The sequence below is a fragment of the Stegodyphus dumicola genome, chromosome 7, assembly GCF_044657685.1.
Source record: "Stegodyphus dumicola isolate Sdum_Otavi_A_Nest chromosome 7, ASM4465768v1".
Classification (NCBI taxonomy): domain Eukaryota; kingdom Metazoa; phylum Arthropoda; class Arachnida; order Araneae; family Eresidae; genus Stegodyphus; species Stegodyphus dumicola.
The window spans coordinates 110,363,236-110,387,943 of record NC_140774.1 but is presented as its reverse complement, the minus strand read 5'-3'; the positions used below and the strand labels follow the sequence as shown (position 1 = coordinate 110,387,943).

Here is a 24,708-nt window from a genome sequence, read left to right as displayed (position 1 = left end):
AAACCTTTACTCTTATATTGAAAAAAAAAAAAAATATTAGCTGTATATATTTGATGGTTTTAAAACTCGTGTTTCAGAAGAAATATATACTTTATCTGGGACATTTTAAATGGTTTTAGCATTATAATTTTAGTTATGCATTATCAGGAACACTTATGATTATTAAAAATAAAATAACCCTCATACTTTCTTGAAATTTCAAGTGTAGGATACAAAAAGAGATTAAAGAAAGAACAGTTAAATAATTCATTAAACTTAGTTTTCTTCATACGAAGGAATATTTAAATACTGCGCAAAGGTAGAAAAATTCATTTCTTTTTACATTTTATGTTATTTTCATATGAAATCATATGATTTCTCTTCAAGTTTAGATAGCAAACAAAAGCTTTCCTTTTACATTATTTGCTGGCCCTGAAAAGGGCCTTTTTTATATAGCAAGAGAAACTGGAATGTCTAGTCATCAAAGCAGCCTTTTCAAAGGCACATCTTGCAGATTTCGCATTCCCATGTGCTTTGAAGAGAATTGTTTGCTGTTGTTTTATTTCTTTGCTTTCGACATTTAACGCACGTTCTTTTACGCCCTTCAATTTTTCTTCGTTTATGAAAATGACTAGTATTTGGTTCAAATGACGCTGAAGTGCGCTTTCTATATGAATACACATTTGCTAATTCTTGTATGAGTTCCAGCTTGAAATCATACAAAGTTTTTGACCGTTTTTGTTGAGGATAATTTGTCGTATGCTGAATTATATAGGCATTATTGATGGTAATATCCAGAAGGAACCAAAAACCACCATTTGGATGATTTTCTGGCAACTGTATAATATTTACGTCTCTGATCTGCTAAATCTACTCCTCCCATCTGCGTATTATATACTGCGAATGAACGTGGGCAAAGAACTTCAATTTCGTCTGCTCCTTTTCTTCTGTTCACATGACACAGTTCCTTTTTTGTATTAGTTGATAACATAAAAATTTGCTTTTTATCTACCCAAGACGTGCACAACAAATTCGGAAATTTTTCATTTTGAAAAGTCTGACTTTCATTTGGGATTTTCAATTTTAATGTTTTAATTTCAGGTGGCAAGTGCTTTCTGTTCGGCATAAAAGTTCCGCAAGAATAAAATTTGTATTTCAATAAATCAACCATCAGCTGAACGCTGGTAAAAAATCGGTCAAAATAGAGTTCATGTCCCTTGCTTGTTAAGGGTTTTATCAAATGTGTAACAACATTGTATCCCAATCTTTTGCCTGACCTCACAATTTTATCTCGTTTTCCAGCATACAATTCAAAATTTACAGTGTAACCCAAATGAGATGTGCATAACATCCAAATTTTAAGCCCGCGCTTATCTGGTTTTAAAGGCATATACTGCACAATTCCTAAACGCCCTTTGAATTTTACCATAGCTTCATCAACTGAAAGATGTTGATACGGCTTAAAACAATCTGAAAACCGCCCTTTTATCTTAGAAATAACAGGCTCTAATTTTTGCAAAAACTGAAAGTTTTCATCATTTCCCTTTACCTCTTTCTCTCTATCAGAGATATGAAAATAATGTTTAATTTTTAAAAATCTATCTCTGCACATTAATTTCTTTATCACTTCGTTGCCGAGTACAGGATTCTGAGACCAATAATCAAAATCTATCTCTGCACATTAATTTCTTTATCACTTCGTTGCCGAGTATAGGATTCTGAGACCAATAATCATTTATTCTAGGCAAACGCATAATGCTCATTATGAAAAAAAAAAAACAGTTATAGTCCAAATCTCATTTACGGAGAGTATAGGCTGCCTGCTTTTATCTTTAATACCACGTTTTTTTTGCACAAAACTCTGCGTATTTATTTGTATTCTGTCTAATTACTTCGCGGTATTCATCAGGCAGAAGTAACTTTAAATAATCTAAAGCAGATGATCCAGTTGGCAAATCATGAGACGGTCTAGGTGACGAAGAGAAATGTTCAAATTTTATGTCCTCGTTATTTATGTCATTGCTCCAGTCTGATTCGGAGGTATCATATGAAGAGTCCAAATTTTCGTCGTGTTCTAAATTATAATTGCATTCGATTTCATCCTCTCCGTTATCTATCAACATATGTTTTGAATGCCCATCATCTTCATTATCTATCAACATATGTTCTGAATGTCCATCATCTTCATCAGATTCAGCGTTATCAGATTCGTCTGTTTCTTCAAATAATATTGCATTTATTTCTTCTTGCGTTAATATCTTACGTCTTCTGATCATTTTGAGGTGAAACTACAGAATAAAAGCAAGACGTTTTCACAACGTGAGAAAGGAGTAAAACGAGCGATCTAGACTCGAGCACAGCCAACTCTATCATGGCCTTGAAGCGAAATCAGTTTCGGAAGGTCACGTGATCAAAATAGTCGATCTTTTTCTCTTCGCTATAAGCGCGAAATTTAACTTGCCAAAAATAATAATTTTCTCTTAATATAAATATAAGTAAAATTAATAAACGTGACTAGGTCGCATGACTTGCATTAAATTTTTCATAGTGTAATATTTTCACAGCCGGTGAAATGAATATCTTCAATAATTTTTAAAACAATTGTACTTTGTTTATGTAACTAAAAATATCATTGAGAATCACCAGAAAAAAACGTTATTTCTGCAATTTTAATAAAAATGGAATCCATTTATGTAATCTAAATCAAATTTGTTCCCAAAATAATATAAAATTCACAAAGGGGGAAAAATTCAATAGGTTTATAGATGTAAATTTTATTTAGATTTTCTTAACACTAAAATAAATATTAAGAGCAGAATATTTTGTAAAAATTCATGCCGCTCCCATCGCATCAGCTATATAAATTTTTAGAATGCAAATATTCATAGTCATCTCTCATCACTTCATTCACTAATAAAAACTTAAATATCACAATTTTATCAAAACAGGGAAATGAATTAAAAATTCCTTAAATGCTAGGAAATTTGTGTATAAAAACAAACTTACATGCATGTTATGCTATAAATAAATCTTTCAAGAAAATTTTGGCAAATTAAATGCTAATTACATTCATAAAAAGGACAACCTTCTATTTGTGCCAGCTCCAATTTTATGTCGTATCACTTTTTCCAAACCACCGAAGAGGTAAGTGATTAGGCTCGTTTTTTTTTACAGTGGTGTCCCCAAATTACAGGCCTATTCCACTATCAAAAATAGATTCATAAAACTTGGAGCTGTGCCATATACACACATCCTACATATCATACATCATTTATGCAGAAGCATACATAAAAACAAACAGTTGTGACTTATTAACTGAAATTAACTGGTAAATTTTTTAACTTTTTTATATGAACATTTTATATTAATTTTGTCATTTTTATGTTTTGTGTAATTATTTAACATTATTTTACAAGTTATCAAACAGATATTTTCTAATCGGGTTTGCAAAGTCATTCCACAAATGCAAGAATCTGTTAAATTAAAGTTAATTCTACCTAACTGTATGCAAGATAACTTATATAAAATACCCAGTTGCTTTCCTAATATAAGAAATGTATCTTCCATGCTTTCGAGAATTCCACCAAATAAGAAATGTACAATTGAAGATGTTAGTAAAGCAACTTCAGACGGTAAAGTTAATTTACCCCTATCTAATTCTTTAAGAAAACCAAAAATATCATCTGCTATATCTACCGAATGAACACTTTGCAACCAGTCCTGGCAAATACTGCATTTTACCACCCTTAATTCTTTCATGGAAGCATAACCTGAAATATAAGCTAGCACTGCTAAAATATCAGAAGGAACATTTTCTGTAGAAAAATCATTAACTAGTAAATTTGAATAATCATCAATATTCACAAAGGTAAAGATAGAATCCTTATCATAATCTGGTAAAAGAGAAGTTAAAGAGATATTGATATTTGATGATGAAATTATAATATTGCTTTTAAAACGAAGCTTCTTCTCACTTTCTAATAATTGTAGGTAATTTATGTAATAATTTGAACCTGACATTTGCCGATACATTCCAAAACGTGATTCAAGAGCATCAGTTTGAAATTTTCCTAATAATATGTATTCAGCCTCATACTTTTGAAACAAATATGGAATCAATTGAATGAATGCATCTGTAGTTATTAACAATATCTCTCGGAATTTTCCTTAACCACTGAGCTCTTCTTTTAGGTGATTTAGGTAAAGAGTAAGTAGTGACATTCTCATTTTTGTCGTAATTGGATTTGCAGCCAAATACACTGCAATGTCGAGGCATTCTGTATTCCAATATGTTATTAGAAACAAATAATCAAAAATAATAAAGAATTCCTGATTTCCAAACAAATAGTCAAACCAATACTACTCAAAATGTTCAAACTAAAGTAAATGCATTCGCTGTTAAAACGAAACAACTGTTAAAACATAGGCTCGAAAACAGCTACATATTTTCCCAAATAAATCTAAAAATTAAAAATATATAAAACGAAATATAGATAAAACTATTATTTATAATTACATAAAGCTCACGTTATTTAAAATCACTTAGAATACCAAAATAATCTACTTACATAACACTATTGGCAAAATATATATCCACAAAATTCACGACCACAGTTTCGTAGCCACACGCCACCATAAGAATAGACCTCTGACCTCCTTGGTCAGAACAAATCGACCATCTTGATCACGTGACTTTTGCGCTTCAAGGCCATTATAGAGTTGGCTGTGACTCGAGTCACCTACCCTGGGAGCATTGAAGCTAAACAAAGAGGAGCCCACCTGCATTCAAATAAAAGATCTACTTCAGTCGCTTCAAAAGAAATGATTGGCATGTCATTTAACAGTTCGCGAAACCAATGAAGCATATACTCCGGGATGCGTAATGGCAGACCGCATATTGAGTTGATCAGTGTTAAGCGAATTTCGCTTACTGCGCATGCTTAATAGTGTACCTTTGGCGCGGGAAGAAATATTGGCGACTAAAAGCAACCCTACGCTAGCTTATTCGTGATCTCCATGGCTGTCGAGTGATGTGTACAACTTCAATGTTGTGGAACTTTGTTTATTAGTTATTTTAACGTTCATACCGATTGCACTTGCTTATTTTTCTAATATATGTTTCATTTTAATTTGTCTAACAGTGCATTTAATAATTGTTACCATATATTGTGCTTAATAATTCGTTATTTATTAAACTGGATTTTACCGCATAGTTTGTTAACGTATATTCGCGCTTTTATTTCTTACTTAAAAGAATTAAATAAACAGCATTAAGGAATTGTAAAATTTCTTCAATGTTATTTGGAAACACTTGCTATATTTTTTACGTATGTACGAATGGAACGTATGGTAAATTCTGAATTGTTTTTATTCCTTAAAAGTGTAATGAATAAATTTTCAACTAATGTGAGAAATGTTATGTCATGATATTCCCTAATCCCCTACTGTGTGACGTATGCATTGCGTCAGCATGTGTTTCCCGCCTTCGGAAGAAGACGAGGATTAGCTGGCGAGCGGAGCAGACGTCGCTCGATCGCTCGTATACCATTTTCATTAACTGTAATCCTAATGTAATCTATATTTGTAAATAGTAATAAATGCGTGTTATCAACTATGGTCGTTGCCTTTCCCCACATTTTGGGGGCTCGACCGTGCCTTTTGTGCATGCCTTAATCGAACCCTAGACACCAGCAATCACTAAAGACGTTCAGAAAGCTAACAAAGGCAAGACGTGCCTTTATGACGATTTAATATTCTTCTTCAAGCCAGACGACGTATGTGAATGAAGACGTGCCTTTATGATGATTTAATATTCTTCTTCAAGCTAGACGACGTATGTGAATGATGTTACATGCTACTTGTCCATTCTTCTGATTTTGGACGTTAAATCGAAATTCGATTTTGGATTACATTGGATTGGCCAAGATATATATTGGACTATAAGGACTGCCCCGAAGTTAGGTAGGCCCATTTTTCCCTAATTCGTTCATAATTTATTAGTATTACGATTTTAAGCTGTGTTTATACTGTTTAATTCTCATTCATACATACCCTATTTCATATTCATATTGTCCTATTTTACTGTTTAAAGAACTATGGCCCTAAAATTAGGTGATATGCCATTGATAGCGAATTCTCTTAAATATGGCACAACACGAGTTATTAAATTATTTAATACCGTGCTCGGATATTCCGATTTTGATCATTCTTCGCGAAAGAGAATGCGAAATTTTGCTGCGTTCCCGGACAGTTTCGATTTGGCAAAACATAAAGAACTTTTATTAAAACATTTCTCTTTATCAGATTTTATATCAGTGGCGAATTTATTACATTTGGAAGCTTCCACTAAAAAAGATGTTTTATGTGAAAAAATTTTTCATGCGCTCACTAATCTGACGGATTTTCACAATTCTCTAGATGTTAGTTTTTTATCCGATGACGATCATTCAATTTCAAACACCGACAGTGCACCGACGCCTGTAGGTCTAAGTTCTTCTGTTCCCCATTCCCCTCCCTCCACGGCGCTAAGCCCAAATCGCGTTGTTTCTTCTGACGCGGAAGTAATAAATTTGAATTCGAGTAGCTCCGGTGTTTATATGACGGCGAACACCGAGATTCGCGAGATGAGTCATGATTTATGGTTTAATTTTGAGAGATCTTTCAAACACTTGCAGAAACTTTTCAGGCAATGATTCCTATTCAGTCCGTGCTTTTTTCAACGATATAGAGGATAATTTCCAATTATTCCCAAATCTTACCTACCAGCAAAAATTAGTTTTTGCGAAAAGACTTGTTGTGGGTACTGCTAAAACTTTTTTGTTTTCACAACGGAATCTCAATTCATACGACATGTTTAAAACAGTATTACTTAATGAGTTCTCCAATAAAATTACGTCTATTGAAATTCATAAACAACTCGAAAGAAGAAAAATGCGCTCGAATGAAAGCTCTTTGCAATATTTTATCGCAATGCGCGAAATTGCGAATCGTGGGGACGGTGTTATCGACGAGGCTTCTGTTATTCAGTATACCATTCAAGGAATACTGGGTACCCCAGCCGATAAAATTATTCTCTACGGTGCAAAATCATATTCTGAATTCAAGGAAAAGCTACGCACTTATGAATCTGTAGTTACGACTAGACATACAAATATCTCTCATCCATCAAATTTTAAAAATACGAATAATGGCCCCAGACGTGGTACTGGACGAAACAATTCAGACCAACAACACGACACCAAATTTAATAATACTGGTCCATCTAAAACTAAACCACAAACTTGTTTTAACTGCGATGAGGTCGGATACCTCTCACGGTCCTGTCCTAATCGTTCTCTTGGCCCAAAGTGTCTAACTTGTCGTTTTGGACATAAATCTATGGATTGCCGCCCCACTACATCAAATGAGACTTCCACTCCAGCTGCCGAAGTAAATACAGTACAAACCTCTCACGGTAATCTGTGTAAAACTGTCGTTATACTAAATAGCACAGTTTTTGGATTAATTGACACTGGAAGTGAGGTCACATTACTGAACGAAAACACATGAATTCAACTTGGTTCCCCACCACTTTCAAATAATTCTGGAGTGTTAACTGGTTTCGGATTCTTGAAAATTCCTATTATTGGCTACTTTCAAACCATTATCAACATTGATAATCAGGACTTTCCGGCTAATATTACAGTTGTTCCAAATCATTCTATGCAATTTTCTCTTATTGTAGGATGTGACATAATTACAAATGCTAAATTAACTATTACACCAGACGGTATATATTTTTCAAAACCTTCCGAGCAATGCTTTGAAACTGCTCCTGAATCTTTCATTTTTGCAATAAATGACGATGTTCCAGCTTTTGATATTGGTTCAAATGTTTCCAAAGAAATTCGTGCTGCGGCAGAACGTTTGCTGAATTCGCATGTCCCAAATAAAACAAAGACAACAGATATTAAACTTAATATCACTCTATCCGATGATAAACCGATTTTTCACCCTCCTAGACGCCTTCCTTTTGTTGAACGGGAAATTGTTGACAAACAAATAAATGAATGGTTGAAACTTAAAATTATTGAACCTTATTCATCTCCATATGCCAGTCAAGTTCTCGTGGTGCGTAAAAAAGATGGTACAACCCGTCTTTGCATCGATTATAGGAAACTTGATCGACTTTTAATTAAGAATCATTTTCCTCTTCCTCTTATTGATGACATTTTGGATAAACTGCAAGACGCCCAAATTTTTAGTACTCTTGACCTACGTAACGGATTTTTTCATGTGAAAGTAGCGGACGAAAGTAAACCATATACAGCTTTTGTTACTCACAATGGACAATTCCAGTTTCTTCGAATGCCATTTGGTCTTTCAAATTGCCCTTCAGTATTCCAGCGCTTCATAAATTATGTTTTTCGTGATTTAATTGTCAGAGGTTATGTTTTACCCTACATGGACGATGTAGTTATTCCCGCCAAAAATGAAAATGAGGCCATTCATCGTCTCAATCAAGTACTCAAAGTTGCTAGTGAATATGGTCTAGAAGTTAATTTTCGTAAATGTCAATTTCTTCACAAAAAAATCGAATTTCTTGGACATATCGCTGAAGGTGGTAAACTTTTTCCTTCCCCTTCGAAAACAAAATCTGTAATTAACTACCCCGAACCTAAGAGTACGAAAGACGTCCAACGCTTTCTCGGTCTCACGGGATATTTTAGGAAATTCATCCCCTCATATTCTAGCATTGCAAAACCCCTTAGTGATCTCCTTCGTAAGGACACCCCCTTTCAATGCTGATCAGAAAGCCGCATTTCACAGATTAAAATATTTGCTTTCTCAACAACCAGTTTTAAGTATTTTTAATCAAAAGAGTCCTATCGAAATTCATACCGACGCATCCATTGATGGCTTGGGGGCAGTCCTACTACAAAAATCTATGAACGATAACAGCTTTCACCCTGTGTACTACATGTCAAAGAAAACATCGGACAATGAGCGTAAATACACCAGTTATGAACTCGAAGTCCTTGCAATTGTTGAAGCTTTAAAAAAGTTCCGTATTTACGTCCTTGGTTCACATTTTAAAATTATCACTGACTGCAACGCTTTTGTGCAAACTTTAAATAAAAAGGAACTCAATTCGAGAATAGCCCGATGGGTTTTATATCTCCAAGATTTTGACTACGAAATTGAGCACCGTACCGGCTCAAAGATGGCTCACGTGGATGCCCTTAGTCGCAGTCCATGTTGCATGACTATCCAAGACAGTGTCCTCCTCCAATTTCGCAAAGCACAAGAAACCGACGCGCATATTACGGCTATTAAAGCACTCCTTCAAACAACGCCTTCGTATGATAACTTTCTCGTTAAGAACAATCTCCTGTACAAAAACGTCAACGGCATTGACTTACTTGTGGTGCCTGAGGATATGCAGGCAAATGTCATTAAAGCAGCTCACGAACGAGGCCACTTCGCCGTAATCCGCACTCAAGAACTTTTAAACAGCGAATATTTTATCCCAAATCTGAAAGAAAAAATTGAGCGGTGTATCCATAACTGCATCCCATGCATCCTCAATAATCGAAAGCGTGGCAAACAAGAGGGACTTCTGCACCCCATTGACAAAGACGACGCACCTTTGCACACGTACCATATCGACCACTTAGGTCCCCTTGCCACCACATCAAAGAAATACAAACATATTTTGGCAGTTATAGACTCGTTTACTAAATTCGTGTGGCTTTATCCGACAAAGTCTACAGACGCAGATGAAGTTATCAGTCGGCTGGAATCTCAAAGATCAGTCTTCGGAAATCCTTCACGGATTATCTCTGATCGAGAACCTGCATTCAAATTTACTGCATTTGCAAACTATTGTGACACACAGAGAATAAAGCACGTTCTTATTACAGGTGGCCTCCCACGATCGAACGGTCAAGTTGAGCGTTTGAACTCCATTATTATTGCTGTCCTTTCTAAACTCTCCATAACCAACCCGGAGCAATGGTACCGCCATGTTCCCGCCGTGCAACAAATTATTAATTCAACTTTTCAACGTAGCATCAATTCTACTCCCTTTGAACTTCTCTTTGGGACTAAAATGAAATCGCAAAACGACATAAACATCGCTGCTCTAATCGACGAGGAGATCAAATCTGCATTCATTCAGCAGCGTGACGATCTCCGTAAGGACGCAAAACAGCAAATCTCTAAAGTGCAAGACGAAAATCGCCGTACTTATAATTTGCGACGAAAACAGGCACAAAAATTTCAACTTCATGACCTCGTGGCTATCAAACGAACTCAGTTTGGCCCTGGTCTAAAACTCAAACAGAAATTTCTCGGACCTTATAAAGTCACCAGGCTCAAACAAAATGACACATATGATGTGGAAAAGTGTGCATTTTTCGACGGACCATCCAAAACATCTACTTGTGCTGAATACATGAAACCCTGGTCCGACAATATTGAACGTATCACTTGATTTTTATACAACTGTCAGCATTATAGGTCCCCCTGTGTTTGGACAGATGACACCTGATAACTTTCTAATATTTTTTTTTTCCTCGTATCAATTTTTTAATTCATTTTGTCATACTAATGTTCTTTTTATTTTTAGTTAACTGCTGTGGTGTGTTTAATCTATTTTTTTGCTCCATTTGTGTAAGTATCTTCAGCTTTGTATCTAAAGATTATTTTTTTTTTATTATACCAATGTTACTATGCTATAATAATTTTTTTTTAATTTGATGATATACTATGTGGCTTCAGGCGAGGTCGCCTGTCCGGTCATGATGGCCGAATGTGGGAAATGTTATGTCATGATATTCCCTAATCCCCTACTGTGTGACGTATGCATTGCGTCAGCATGTGTTTCCCGCCTTCGGAAGAAGACGAGGATTAGCTGGCGAGCGGAGCAGACGTCGCTCGATCGCTCGTATACCATTTTAATTAACTGTAATCCTAATGTAATCTATATTTGTAAATAGTAATAAATGTGTGTTATCAACTATGGTCGTTGCCAGCGCCGGCGCAAGGTTATCCAGCACCCGCCTGCAAAATAGCTGAAGTCCTCGCCCCCGACTTTTTTTTTTTTTAATTTCTCTATAGGAGAAGGATGTTTTGAAGAAAGCATTTGTTGAAATTTGTTTAACAATTTAACGAGAATAATTTATTTTTCTGCTTATCATATTTACAAACTTTTCTATAATTTCTTTTGCATCTTATCTCTTAACAGATTTCGTTTTCAGTGGCAATCAAGGTAAATTTATTCTTTCTTGCGATATATTTCACCATAAACATGTCTTGATCAATTTTAATTTGGAGAATGATCTTTTGATACTAGGAACACTAACAGGAATGCTAAGTAGTATTCTCAGTATGATCTTCAAGTTCGGGAAGCACAAATTATTTGACACTATTAAGTTCAGAATATCGAATGTGTCATTCGTATCGGTTGTAAAAATATCTTTCAAAGCTACTCCCACATAGCACAAAAACATCCTTGGGATATCCCAAGGATGTTGCTCGCGGGATATGCGCACATCCTCAGGATATCCCGCGAACCTCCTAAACACCTCCTCCCGAGTGCTTAATGTCACATCCCGCGATATCCTCAGGTCATCCTAACCAAGTCCCATCGACAGCGTGCGGGATGTTATTAGGATATGAACTCCTACTTACTACATCCTCAGGACATCCCGGGATATCCCACAAACCTCCTAAGCACATCCCATTATATCCTAAAAACATCCTATCTATGTCCCATCGACAGCGTATGGGATGTTATTAGGATTTAAAGTCCTACTTACTACATCCTCAGGACATCCCGTAATATCCCAATTTTCTCCTAAACTCATCCTCCTGAGCGCTTAATGTCACATCCCAGTATATCCTTAGGACATCCTATCTACGTCCCACCGACAGCGTATGGGATGTTATCAGGATTTGAAACACTAGTTACAATATCCCTTTAAGCTCTTAAATACATACTCTCAACTGCTTAGTGTCACATCCCAGTATATATACAGAGGAAAATTCCAGTGAAAGTATGTGAAGGTGTGATGATCTAAAACCTACTTTTTTTTTACACAGATAGTCTCAAATCGTTCTCCTATGGTTACTATGGAAAAATCAGAAATGTTGAAAATATTTATACAACTTATTTTGTTTTTAAATCTGAATTTGTGAATATATTAAAACTGAGCAAGGAAATTAAAATGAATTATTAATACAAAATATTAAAACTGAAAATTTTGCTTTTATTTTTAAGATATTAAAAATCTTTTGATCATTTTTAAACATCCAATAGCCCCCAAATTGAATTATTCATACTTAAATTATTTTACAAAATCAGTTTCTAATTTCAGTTAATTTGTATTAAAAATTGAATAATAAAATTACCCATTTAATAATCTTTACATAAATGAATCATCTTTCTTTGAAACATGTAAGGAATTTATAGTGTTTTGATGACACTGCTGGGAAATTGTTAAAAGGAATAAATTGTATTTTTAAAACTAAATCAATTCCTAGCCTCAGAATAAATAAATATGTTTTCGTAACATGAGAATGCTGCAGGCTTTTTTATATATTTAATATTTAGTTGTAAAAATTTGACATTATGTTAACAATTCTTTATATCATTCAAAAGGTAACTCAAGAAGCTCTTCTAAAATTCTATCTTTCTGCTTACACAATTAAAAAAAAATCTGAAAGGCCTCAGATTTTAGCAGTCACTCAAAGAGGCTAAAAGTTTATGAATGCATAGATTATCAATACAGATGGGGCGGTGGAAATAGCAAAACATTTTATAAGATACTGACACCAGAAAGTTATATATCTTCTATATATTTGAAAAATGAAGAAATATATCATGTAATTATGTAGAAATATTAAAATGTTTTCAATTAGATATATCATTAATTAAATGCATTTTAAATCAATCAGATTAAAAATTAAAAAAAAAGCATTGTTAAGAACTGTGTGTAATGCTTTTAAATAGCTTGGCTTGTTAGTCAATAATATATTAGATTTTAAAGGTAAATATGTTAAATTTTGCGAAATGGCAAGACTTGAATGAAAAGCGAAACAAGTTTACGACTGACGATATGAAGTCACATTTCAAAACTAATAGCCCTTTTAGATTAAAAAAAAGTTCTGAAAATAATTTGCAATGGTTCATTGGTATTATTTTATGCAAAATTCAGTAAAATGAAATTTACCCGTTGAAATCAGCACCAAATTAAACTTTGTAAATTCTAGCACATGTTAAAGGATGTCTCATCCAGAATTTTATTACTAACCATTCATTTCAGAGCAAAATAAAACAGTAATTGCCATTTATATGACAATCAATATCAAAAATTTAAATCTGCATTTTACGCAACATAGAAAAACTTCAAAAGATCTACTGTTTACCATGCAATTAAGGCATTTTATTCTGCTATCAACTCTACCAATTATTAATTCCATTAAGTATATTCAGTTTACTCTTTCTGCTCAATATAGGCAATGTAAAATTTTCCATAAATTTATTAATTCATTTTATTTTGAGGTGAGCTTTTATTCAACTCTCAATGTCAACGAGAATGTTTAGTTCATTTTTTATTCGGTCTCAAAAGAGAAAACAAAATACGTGGATTTATGTATGTGTATTTATGAATCAAAATACATGAGAAATCACAGTGAGAAAAGCACTGCTACCTTAAACTGTGATTATATATAACAAATGCAGTGAATTATAGTTAAAAAATAGTGAAAATATTTATATTTCTGAACTATTTCATATATAACATTTTCAGTTTTGCATATGTGGCAATTTAAGAACTTTTTTACGTATACCAATTTTTTGAAATATCTGCAAATTTTTGTATCTTCAAGGAAAGCTTATTCTTTCACCTTTAGTATATAAGTAATGGTAATTTATTAGATAAAATTACTTAATGGGGAATACAGAAAAATATCTAACCACTTACCTTTGTGACTTCATCTGCAAAGAGACTAAAAAAGTAGTTCAGCTAAATCTGCTATAATAAATATTGTTGCGTGCGTACGGGTTCGTTATGAAATGAATGCACAAGTCCGATGAAAAATGAACAAAAATTTATTATTATCACAACAAAAATGCTTAAATTTTCTCAAATTATCATGCAGTATTACAATATCTCACAGTAGTTATCTTTTAACTACTCAAATATCCAATAGAACGTAATTCAAAACAGCTAAAGAACGCTAATCCGCGAATTCGCTACAATCAACAAGAGCAGTTTTCTAAACAACAACAAATTAAGCAACTACTACAAACTGAGATGTTTTCCTCCTTTTATAAGATTTTAAAATCACGCGCTAGAATTTTCCAGCACTTTCTCGAAATCAAAAAGAGATATTTATTTATTTAACGCACGCGCTCTTGTATTTTTAATTTTTCCGGCTTAGCTTTCTTTTAATATTCGTCACGCGCTGCACTGCGCGAGAAATAAAACCATTTAATTTATAACTTAACTAACATTAGCTTTTTAAATAGCAAATTCGTAACAATATTTATAATAATGCTAAATTATGCAATATCTATTAATATGACAAATTTTTGTAAAGCTATTTATTTGGATGAAAAATAAACACATTCAGAAATTTATGGCACTATATTATGATTAACAGAGGAAAAACACTTTTCAAAATTCAAAACGGTTTTTATTAATCCAATTTATCACATTTTATTTGAATTCATGAAAAACTATCTTATATCCATGTATTCTTATGTATATAAGAACTCTTGATAAATTGGATCTCTGTCATTGCCTTTCACAGCACCTAAAATAAAAAAAACACTCACAATTACTATATGTGAATATAATTCATAATTAAATTTAAACAAATGACTATTAGAATGCAAATTAAAGGAAGCATTTAAAATATTTTAACATTTAGTACCTATAAACAGAGTAGCAATTATTTGATTTTTCGATTATAGTAAAATAAACATGGGGGATGCCTTTTAAAATTTTTTATGTCAGAAAATAAACTCAAACCACCAGCTGAACATGTGAGCAGTTTTATCAATCAGCCACTGGTAGGTAACCTGGATACTGAATCAACATATAAAGTTGCCAAGATAAAAAGAGAAACAAAATTATGATAATCACATCTTACCTATTCATAAAACTATTTTAAATTTAATGTGTAGGCAAGTCCAAAAAGAGTGAGAATGAATTTATTTTGCAACACAAAGTAAAGTCTTGCAGGAGCAAAAAAAACTTGTCTCATGAGATTGGCAAGTAAAAAACAATTAACTGCATCTGGTAACATTTATCTGACAACACATAAGTAATTGTTAGCTACGTGCAGAAAATAAAATCTGATCAGGGGCATAGCTAGAGGGGTGCAAGGGGAGGATCTGTCCCTGGGTGCAGAATCCAAGAGGCGCCAAACTGATGTTAGAACATTTTAGAATTAAATGTTTTCCATCCTTGGCAAGCAGTAGGGGGCACGAAATCTTCAGTTGTCCCTGAGCGCTGAAAACCCTAGCTATGACTCTGAATCTGATCATGTTAATGCAATTTTAAACTTTTGAATTTAACTGCAGAAATTTACCAAAGAAGTACTTGTAACAGTAGTAAATGAAGATGTGGCTAATCTTTACTGTATGGTACACCTTGGTTTCTGTCTGAAAAAAAAATCGCAAAGTGGTATTGGTTGTTTGTGAAATGTGGAAGCCCATTGCGTCAAATAAGTTTTTGGGTAACCCTAATGTTAATAATGTTTGCGAAAGTAGCCTTTGGGGGGGGGGAAACTTTCTTTTGTCAATAAAAAGGAGTTATTTTTGCAAATATTGCCAACGTGCTGTGATAAATTTAGTTTTAGGCTACTTTTTTTAATAGTAAACCTTTTGTACGGTCCCAGGTTTTTGGTTCTTACCATTCTTTTCAATTGCTGTGTTTGGTTGCACGGAAGTGGTATGGTCTTATATTTTGAACATGCTATTTATTATTTTGGTGTGGGTACCATCATTTGAGTATGTCTGAGGTGACTAAGAGACAAAAAATTTAATTGAATTGCTTACCTGGAGGATGGTGGTGGGAAGCCTAAACATATGCATGTGAAAAAAAAGGTATGTTAAAAAAAATGACGTTTCATTTATTTTTTTGTCTCTGTGTGTTAATTTTTGTTAGAAGATTTGTTGTTTAATGTTTTTATGTTAGGAAATATGTATTTTTGGTAACTTATTCCTCTCTGTTTGTGTATTTTTGGTTGTCTGTGTGTTAAGACAGTGGCAAATTTTTTCTGGTAACTATGATATTTTTAACTTTCTGATTTTCTTAAAGTGAAAATAGATCAACGTGTACATGGACAAAGTTAAGGCAGTGCACAATGCCCAGTTTGTGTAGTTCTCTGTTTTAATAGGTCGATGTGTACATGGACACAGAGTTTGTGTATGTCTTTGACTTCTTATTTTGGTTTTGTGTAGTGGCCACCGTGAAATTGGTGCCGATCCTCTCAGGTGACGATCTTGATATAAAAAAAAGAAACGATTCGCCGAGGGTTACAGTAGAGTAAATTTTTACCAAAGATGTTCTACCATAATCACCATTTCAGTGGTTTAAACACTAGTGGAGCAGTATGCAGAGATGAAGATTTGAGTTTTGTTTACACAGCATGATGGTTTAGGCACTCCAGCCATTACAGTGAACAAAATTATAATAAACATAGCCACAATAATTGTCTATAAATATTGATGTATAACACTGCATTAACTAATATATTTCTTATGCTAGTATATACAGAATCCCTAATCGAAGGGAAAATCAGAAGACTGTGCATGCATTTTCCTTTAACTGAAACATGGATTTGACCATACAAATCTCAGTCTTACAGGAAATGCCACACTATGCAGATAGACAGTAAAAAGTGCTTGTGTTGTTTTTATTTGTTAGAGGTATGAAATAAATATACTTCTAGATTTTAATTTTTTCTTTTCTTGTTTTACATTTGGATTACCTATCAAAAAGTAAGGAATTTTGATATTATTACAATATCGGAGTTAAAATAACAATTATTGGACATGTTAAAGTAATGAAAATTTTAAATTAGGTTAAAAAGTAACCCTTAATGTGGCATCGACATTAAAAACAACAAAACATCCCTCTTTATTAAGGACTTTAATTAACTAATTTTAAATACGGAGCTGTGAATGAATTTTTTCCCTTGCATGTTATAATAACTGAAACAAAATTACTCTGATACAGTCAAAATTCCTAAATGCAAGTACATAAAATTTACTTTAGCAATTTAAAGAGATGAGACACACTGAACACATGAATAAATTTCTATCAAAGAATAATTTATTAAATTTGGCCCGTTCCATAGTAAACTTTAACCATTAGATTACATTATTACACCATGTTATCAGTTTGAAAAGCAAGTCATATGCCAGATCTTGGATGTAAAAGAAATGCACAAAATAATATACAGATTATTGAAAAATGATGTATACCAATGTTTATAGATATGATTAAATGTAACAGAAAATTTACTGTCATAACCACATTTTTAAGTGAAATGTATTATTTTAACATTTTACAATATTTAAGGTATGGCATTAAATGCAACATTATGTGCCTGGATATAAGTTAGTAAATTAAAAAAAAAAATAATAATAATAATCAAAGAATGAATGTCATGAAAAATTTCAAAAACAAGCAGAATTTAATTTAGAAGACCTTTAGACACTTATGATAAATAAATTTGAGAATTCTTCACCCAAAATTAAATTATAATTAACTAAAACCAGTTTGACTGACCTTCTACAAAATCCTTCAGCTGCAATTTTTTCTAGCTTGAAAACCAAATTCTTCTCCACATGGTAATAACATCTTAACCAGTTGAAATTCCTGCAGAAAGTTTGATAACACAGTAATAGAATTAATAGAATAGAAAAATTAACACAAAAGTATAGAACATCATTTAAACTTAACATTATTACAAATTTTGGTGCTTTCTGACTATCTGCAAAACTGTGAAAATTGGCAAAATGGTTAGTTTATGGTTCATATCTACTGCTCTGTTCACAAGTAGTAATTCAAATAAGCACTTTATAAGAAACAAGAAATTTTAGGATGCACACACACACAAATATATATATATTGGGTCAATATTCACATATTTTTCATCCAATGGAATACTATTCAGAAATAAAGATTAAATATAAAGCATGTAAATGCATATTCATAGTTTGCTATTATCGTGTGCATACTCTTGCTGTTTTAGTATAAGTTGAAGCTGTGAGGGCAGATGATAAGAAAGTATCAGAATTTTTCATGTATAAGAAAAGATTGCCCTGACAATAGTATCTCAATTGTTTAGCACTGACATTTACATAGCGCATTAGAAATATATAGTAATATATGTATAATAAAAAGATAATTGCATATTATTAATTCATTTTTTTAAATGCCAAACTTTAACAATTCTTTCACATATAATTAAACAGAATTCTTTCACATGAACATCTAAAATCCATTCTTAACTAAAGATAATAAAACCATGTAAATTTCTTATCAAGCCCATCATTTCCGAAATGTCTACTTTTGAAAGTTCCCAGCATTTCTCAATATATTATTAAATTACTAAACTAAGCATCAATGATCGTCATGTTCGCTAATGTGGCATTATCTTTTACACTTCTTTGTTACCACAAGTAACAAGTACGCTTCAATAAATCTTTAACTGTTACATGCTACTTTTGTCTAAAATTTGTACAAATAATAAAATTAAATGAGCTCTTTATAATATGCTCAAAGAAATAATTTTGTATGAAAATTTGTATGTTATATATTGGCCTGATTAATGATTCAGGAAATAATTTGGGTTTTCAAAGTGCTTCCAATAATTCAAATTTCAGCTTGTGTCAAAATAAAATCTATAACACAAAGATAAGCAAATTTCCTTATGAACAATGCATTTTAACATTATTCGGTCAATCACTGGCAATCACACAGTACTGATTGCTTCAATAAACATTACTGTAACTGTGTTATTTAAAAGGCTGTAATGTTTTAATTATTTCCTTAATTAAAACATTACAGTCTCTTCCTCCTTCTAACACCAAAAGAAAACCCAGATAAGAAATATAAAAATATCAGTAAAAATAAATTATATTATTGAATGACACTTTACATTAATTACACTTATGCATATATTATTTTATTATAAATTCTTTCAAAATCAAAGAAAAGAAGGAGGAGAAACTTTAATATTGACATTTCTAAAATGATATAAACATTATTCATTTAGTACACTTTGTTATTTCAGGCAAAAAGAATTCACTTTTCTGGATAGCATTTATATTTCCATCTCACTTTCAATGAAACATTAAGAGAAATGCATATAATTTAAACACCAGTTTATTTTGTTTATCAGACAGATTATGTCAACTCGAAAAAACCTATCAGTAAAATTCGCTAGTAATAATTCTGAATGTTAGGCAACTTGCAAGATTCAACAAAAATTATCAATATTTTTATTATAATGACAATACTACAGTAACATGATCATAAAATTAAACTGCATATAACTATAAAATAAGCCAGCATATAATAATGGTGCATTGGTTTCTAAAACAATGGGCTTGATGAAAAAATACATGTATTATGGTAGCTATTCATATTTTTCAGCTTTCCTAATATTCTCATGTTCACTTTACATAACTAAAATATCTAAAATACAATAAAAATGCAAACAATGTTTATGAGAAAATGTTAAAAGCAATCATAAGCATTTGATTGAATGACCATATTTTGTCTTCCTGCAAGTCGAATCTTAAAATGATATGCAGTTTGAAAAACGCTTAATCCCTTTATAAAATATTCAGAAAAGATTAAAAAAAGGTACTGTTCTGTTATCAGGACCGGGTTCAGAAATGTATTTATGTATGCTTGTATATTTGTATGTTTGTGTGTCTACATATACACATCTATGCACATACTTACGAACACAGGTTCATAAATTTCCGATTCTGGTCCCAATAACAGAACAGTACCCCCAAAAAACTTGAATTACAAACTAGATTAAGATAATGTTTCAACCATACATATTTTGGACAAAACAATGCAAACTCTTAATTTTATACAATTGTTCAAACTATTTTAACATAAATTTATTGCTGCAATAAAATAATAAGCAATCTGATCACACATATTATTTTGAAACTGAATGCATAAACTAGACTAAAAAAAATTCAGTCATAAACATTTGGATAGCAGGGCAAATTAGATATTTGAAAAGACAGCCAGCCATTGAGATACACGTAATTCACGACAGAATGGTAACAATTCATAAAGCTGTGAAACATTTAACTGTCAAAATGACATAAATTCGAAAAGCAAAAAAAGTAAACATACAAGTATTGCAAATGAACTTACCTTTCATGCAACAAAAAATATCCATACAAGTTAACCTCATGGCGCAGCCATTTTGGATTTCGTTTCAAATGAGACAGATGTTTACGGATTTGCGGAAGAATACGAGGAACTAGTAGTTTGCCGGATACAATGTGCAATGACGCGAAAGAATATAGTTCTGTAGAACTTCCTACATTATTCCGTAATAAACAGTACTATTTCCTAATTTTTTCTTTATCTAATTAATTAATTAATAGGGAAATAGTTAAATAATGCCGAATTCATTTTTAATGAAATGTAAAATTTTGCATGTATGGGACGACCACCTTCCGTCCAATATTTCTGAGAATATAAACAAATTTTGGAATCTGAGAGTATCAGTAAATAAATATATAGAATATCGCCTCTCAAACGACCACTTCTGAAAGTGACCAATAGTTCTGAGATTATAAATAAATATTGATATTAAGCATTATTTCTATAAGACGACTATCTCTATATAAGACCAAAGTTTCTAGAATCTTGGATAGTCATCAGAGATGTATCTTTACTGCGAAATTATCGCACGACTGTAATTCAATATCAATAACAGATCGCGCGGTTTAAAAACATTTTCTGTCCTGTAATTAGAGGAAAAAAATTTTCCTTATGAGGTATTTCTCCCGCTTTCCTAGCGTGCCTTCGTGGTGTAATAGTTCTGCACGCTAGGCCGGTATTTCAGAGGTCCGTGGTTCGATTCACGGCGAAGGCGGTTGCTAATTTTTCATCTCTACGGCTTCCCCCAAAAATCCTAATGTTTCTACAGTGGCACCCGAACTAAAAAGGTGTTGGATGAGGTATATCCACACCCAGGATTTAGTGATTGGATCCCCTTAAAAAAAAAGTCGCCTTTTAAAAAGGGAAGTAATATAAGGTATTTCTCCCGCTTTCCTAGCGTGTCTTCGGCCCACCAGCGGCCGAGCGGTAAAGTCGCTGAACCCTGGTAGTGTGATCCGAGGTTCGAATCCCGCGAACGGGCTGGCTGCATGGGTCTTTTCCTGGTTTTCCCCACGTGTAACGTGTATACGAGCCAGTTTCCCTTAGAAAGTCCTCCACGAAGACATCATCCCCTTAGGCAGATAGCCCTAGTGTGCTTTGCCATAATTAAATACACCACCACCACACCTAGCGTGTCTTCGTGGTGTAGTGGTTCTGCACACTGGGCCGGTATTCCAGAGGTCCGTCCTTCGATTCCCGGCGAAGGCAGTTGCTAATTTTTCATGTTTCCTGCTTCCAAAAAATACCTAATGTCTCTATACCCAAATTTAAAAAAAAAATTCGTTTCCGTAATTAAATATATCTATATCTAATTTTACATGTATTTGTAGTAGGGTTTCTAATCTGTAAGTAATTATACATGTAATTTATACATTTTTTATAAAAAGAAATATATGTTATTTAGAATTTTGCAAATATTCTAAAAAATGCTAATCCATTGAAAAAAATCTTTTCCATGACTAAATAAATTTTTAAAAACGTCAGAAAAAATAGCAGTTAAAATTAATAACAAAATAACAAGAATAAATCATCAATCATATGAATATTTTTAATGTACAGCATTTAGAAACAACTTAGTAAAATACATATGAAAAATAAAATAATGTGCAAGTTTCAGATGTGCAATGTCAAAAAATTAAAACTGGTAAATTTGAGAACAAATATCCTCAAAATGTTTGACAACGAAAGTCCTCCGGACAATGCAGAATGAATGTCCTCAGGATGTGAAATTGGTGAACTCCTCAGGACATCTGAGAATCAACATCTTCAGGACATCCTGTCATATCCCGGGACATAGCGACTTAAATAAGACATCCTCAGGATGTTAAATTACGATCTCCTCAGGACATCTGAGAATCAACATCCTTAGGACATCCTAAGTATGTCCCGGGATATTGCGACTTAAATAGGACATCCTGAGGATGTTTTGTGCTATGGGGGCTATTTCGTCATAAAGGTCTGTGTTAATATCTTTATTGTCACCACACTGTAACAAGTTTTCTAATTTACTGCATTTTATTTTTAAATTTGCATTATCAATTTCTGATAAATTACCCAGGAAATTAAATTATTTCAGTGATTTTTCCATTGCATAAATCCTTTCATTTAATGATACCCAAACAATATCCAAAATTCTAAAAAAGACATTTTCCCTAAACTTTTCTTCTATGGAGATTAAGGGTTTTTATCAGAATGTTCGTAATCGAAGTGACATTTCTTTTTCTTTCGTCCGATTTCTTCAACAGTTTTAAACTATTGTTCGCCATCCGCTTCTTCACTAAATTCTTTGGCTTTCTCGAGAATACTTTTGTAATTGATGTCACTCCTATATTCTTCAATGAATGCTTTTATCTCACTGTCTTTAAGGCTAGTTTAACACTCAAACCCTTTGCTTGCAATTGTTTGCTGCCAGGATTAATTCTCTTACGCAAATCGTGGCAAAGTATCAAGGAGCAAATAAATTTATAATCCTTGATTTTGGGACACAGACTTTGTGTTGCATGTTGCACTTCTTTTGAAAACCATTCACCTTCGGATATTTCAAAATGAGCGTCATAGATTTCTCCTAGTTGATATCTTAAAGATAGAATGGCTTCAATTTTGCTTTCCCATCGAGTGTTTGAGAGAGGCTTTAAGGTTAAACAGAAATTTTTTTTTTAAAAGAAAGAGTTGCCCATCTCCAGAAGAAAAAAATAAATTGCATAATTCTTAAATTGTCGAAAAAAAACTTGTAAGGATTATGTTAATTTTATTAACAGTTAAATTTTCAGTTAAAGTTCGTTTCCTATCGACTTACTACTTCCGGCCAGAACGTAGTTTTAGAATCACGTCTGAATACATAATGAGGAAGAGCGGTATTTAACCGCGAAGTGTTTAGGTCTTAGAGAGAGAGATACCAGTCATTCTGGCTGCACGCGTCCGCCTTTTTAAGCTACTCTCTCGTAAGCTATTATCACGCTCGGCCGTACTTAAGGCCCTTGATAGCTTCGCAGTCTATTAACATTAAGGGGCCAACTCTGTTAGAATCTTGATAGCTTCGGCTATATCTCTTTAGTTAAGATTAGTTTAGTTTAATTCTTAGTTTCTTAAGTTCAAGCCCAAGTGTCAGCTTTATTGTACACTCCAAGACGGAGTTTTGTTAAACTTTAGTTAGAATAATAAAGGGTTAGTTTACCCTTCTATCTTCTTGTTTTCTGTCTCACGAATTCAAGCGATTATTCGCTTATCAGTTTTTAATATTCTTCACTTCCAACTGTAACTTAGAATTACAAAGTGAGGAACTCTACAAACTAACTGTATCTGCAACCTTTGCTGCATCGTTAATCATTAAATTTAAGCTATGAGCGGCACCAGAAACATAAAAAGCATTAAGATTTATTTTTTTTTCTTTCATTTTATTCTCTTTCATTATTTGCTCAGTAGTCATATTCCTGGCCTCCCACAGCATCAAGGAAAATGTTCCACATTTTAAACATTTCCATTACTGTCTCACATAGGCCGTTACCTACAGAATCATCAACTTTAAGAAAGCCTAAGAATACTACTTGATTTCTACCACTCCATCACTGCAGTAGAAAAATGTATGACAAGACTCATCTGTTTAGTTTTACTAATATCGGGAGTACAATCTAATATTGTAGATTAATACTTCGCTTTTCGAAGAAATAGTAAGATTTTCTCTTAGACCTATTGTCAATAATTTGAAGCATTTCATTTTGACTATCTTTGCTTAGATAATGAACTGTTGCTACCTTTAGGTCATAATACTCTATCTACGTGAAGTTCCATAACTTGATCGAACTTTGCAAACAAATCCACTAACTTTAACAAGTTTCCGTTGTCTTTTTGGTACAGCACATCAGATAAGCTTCCTAATACATTTAACTAAATTCCACCCCTCTTTTTTTTTCATTTTCGTACATCTCTTGTATTTGGGAATCAATTGCTGCTTTAGTTTTTTAATTTTTCTCAAGCTCTTTCCCTTTTAAGAAATTTTTCATGTGTGCTCAGCTAGTAATTTAATAAATATCTAATCTTTCTTTTAAAATAAATTATAACATCTGTAAAATAAAGATGTTAAATCGATTTTCAGCAGGAATTTATAATTACAAATGAATGTATAAAGGATAATGAAGCAGCGTCGCCCATCCTGGACTTTAAAGTACTGGTTTTGAAAAAAAAAAAAAAAAAAAATGGAAAATTTAGTGAGAAGTTTTTCAGTTTTATGTGATGAGACCCGAGGGGAAACTCATGTGGTGTGATTTAATCCTCCGGTGCACAGCTAAACCTCAACTGCACGGTAAGA

General features: G+C 32.9%; 1 protein-coding gene and 1 long non-coding RNA gene across 2 annotated transcripts in view; both read right to left on the bottom strand.

Moving 5' to 3' along the window:
- LOC118197035 (ankyrin repeat domain-containing protein 61-like) overlaps positions 1-4,666 on the bottom strand; it is a 95,058-nt gene extending 90,392 nt beyond the window's left edge. The window contains exon 1 of the mRNA XM_085820726.1: positions 4,548-4,666. The gene's annotated coding sequence lies outside the window, so the exon portion shown is untranslated. The remainder of the gene's footprint in view (positions 1-4,547) is intronic.
- A 9,970-nt stretch (positions 4,667-14,636) lies between these two features.
- LOC146996315 (uncharacterized) lies at positions 14,637-20,746 on the bottom strand. The gene is made up of 3 exons (XR_015042181.1): positions 20,388-20,746; positions 17,769-17,858; positions 14,637-14,781 (listed from the first exon to the last, which is right to left on the bottom strand). It is a non-coding gene; the product is annotated as an uncharacterized LOC146996315 (long non-coding RNA).
- Positions 20,747-24,708: the final 3,962 nt, after the last annotated feature.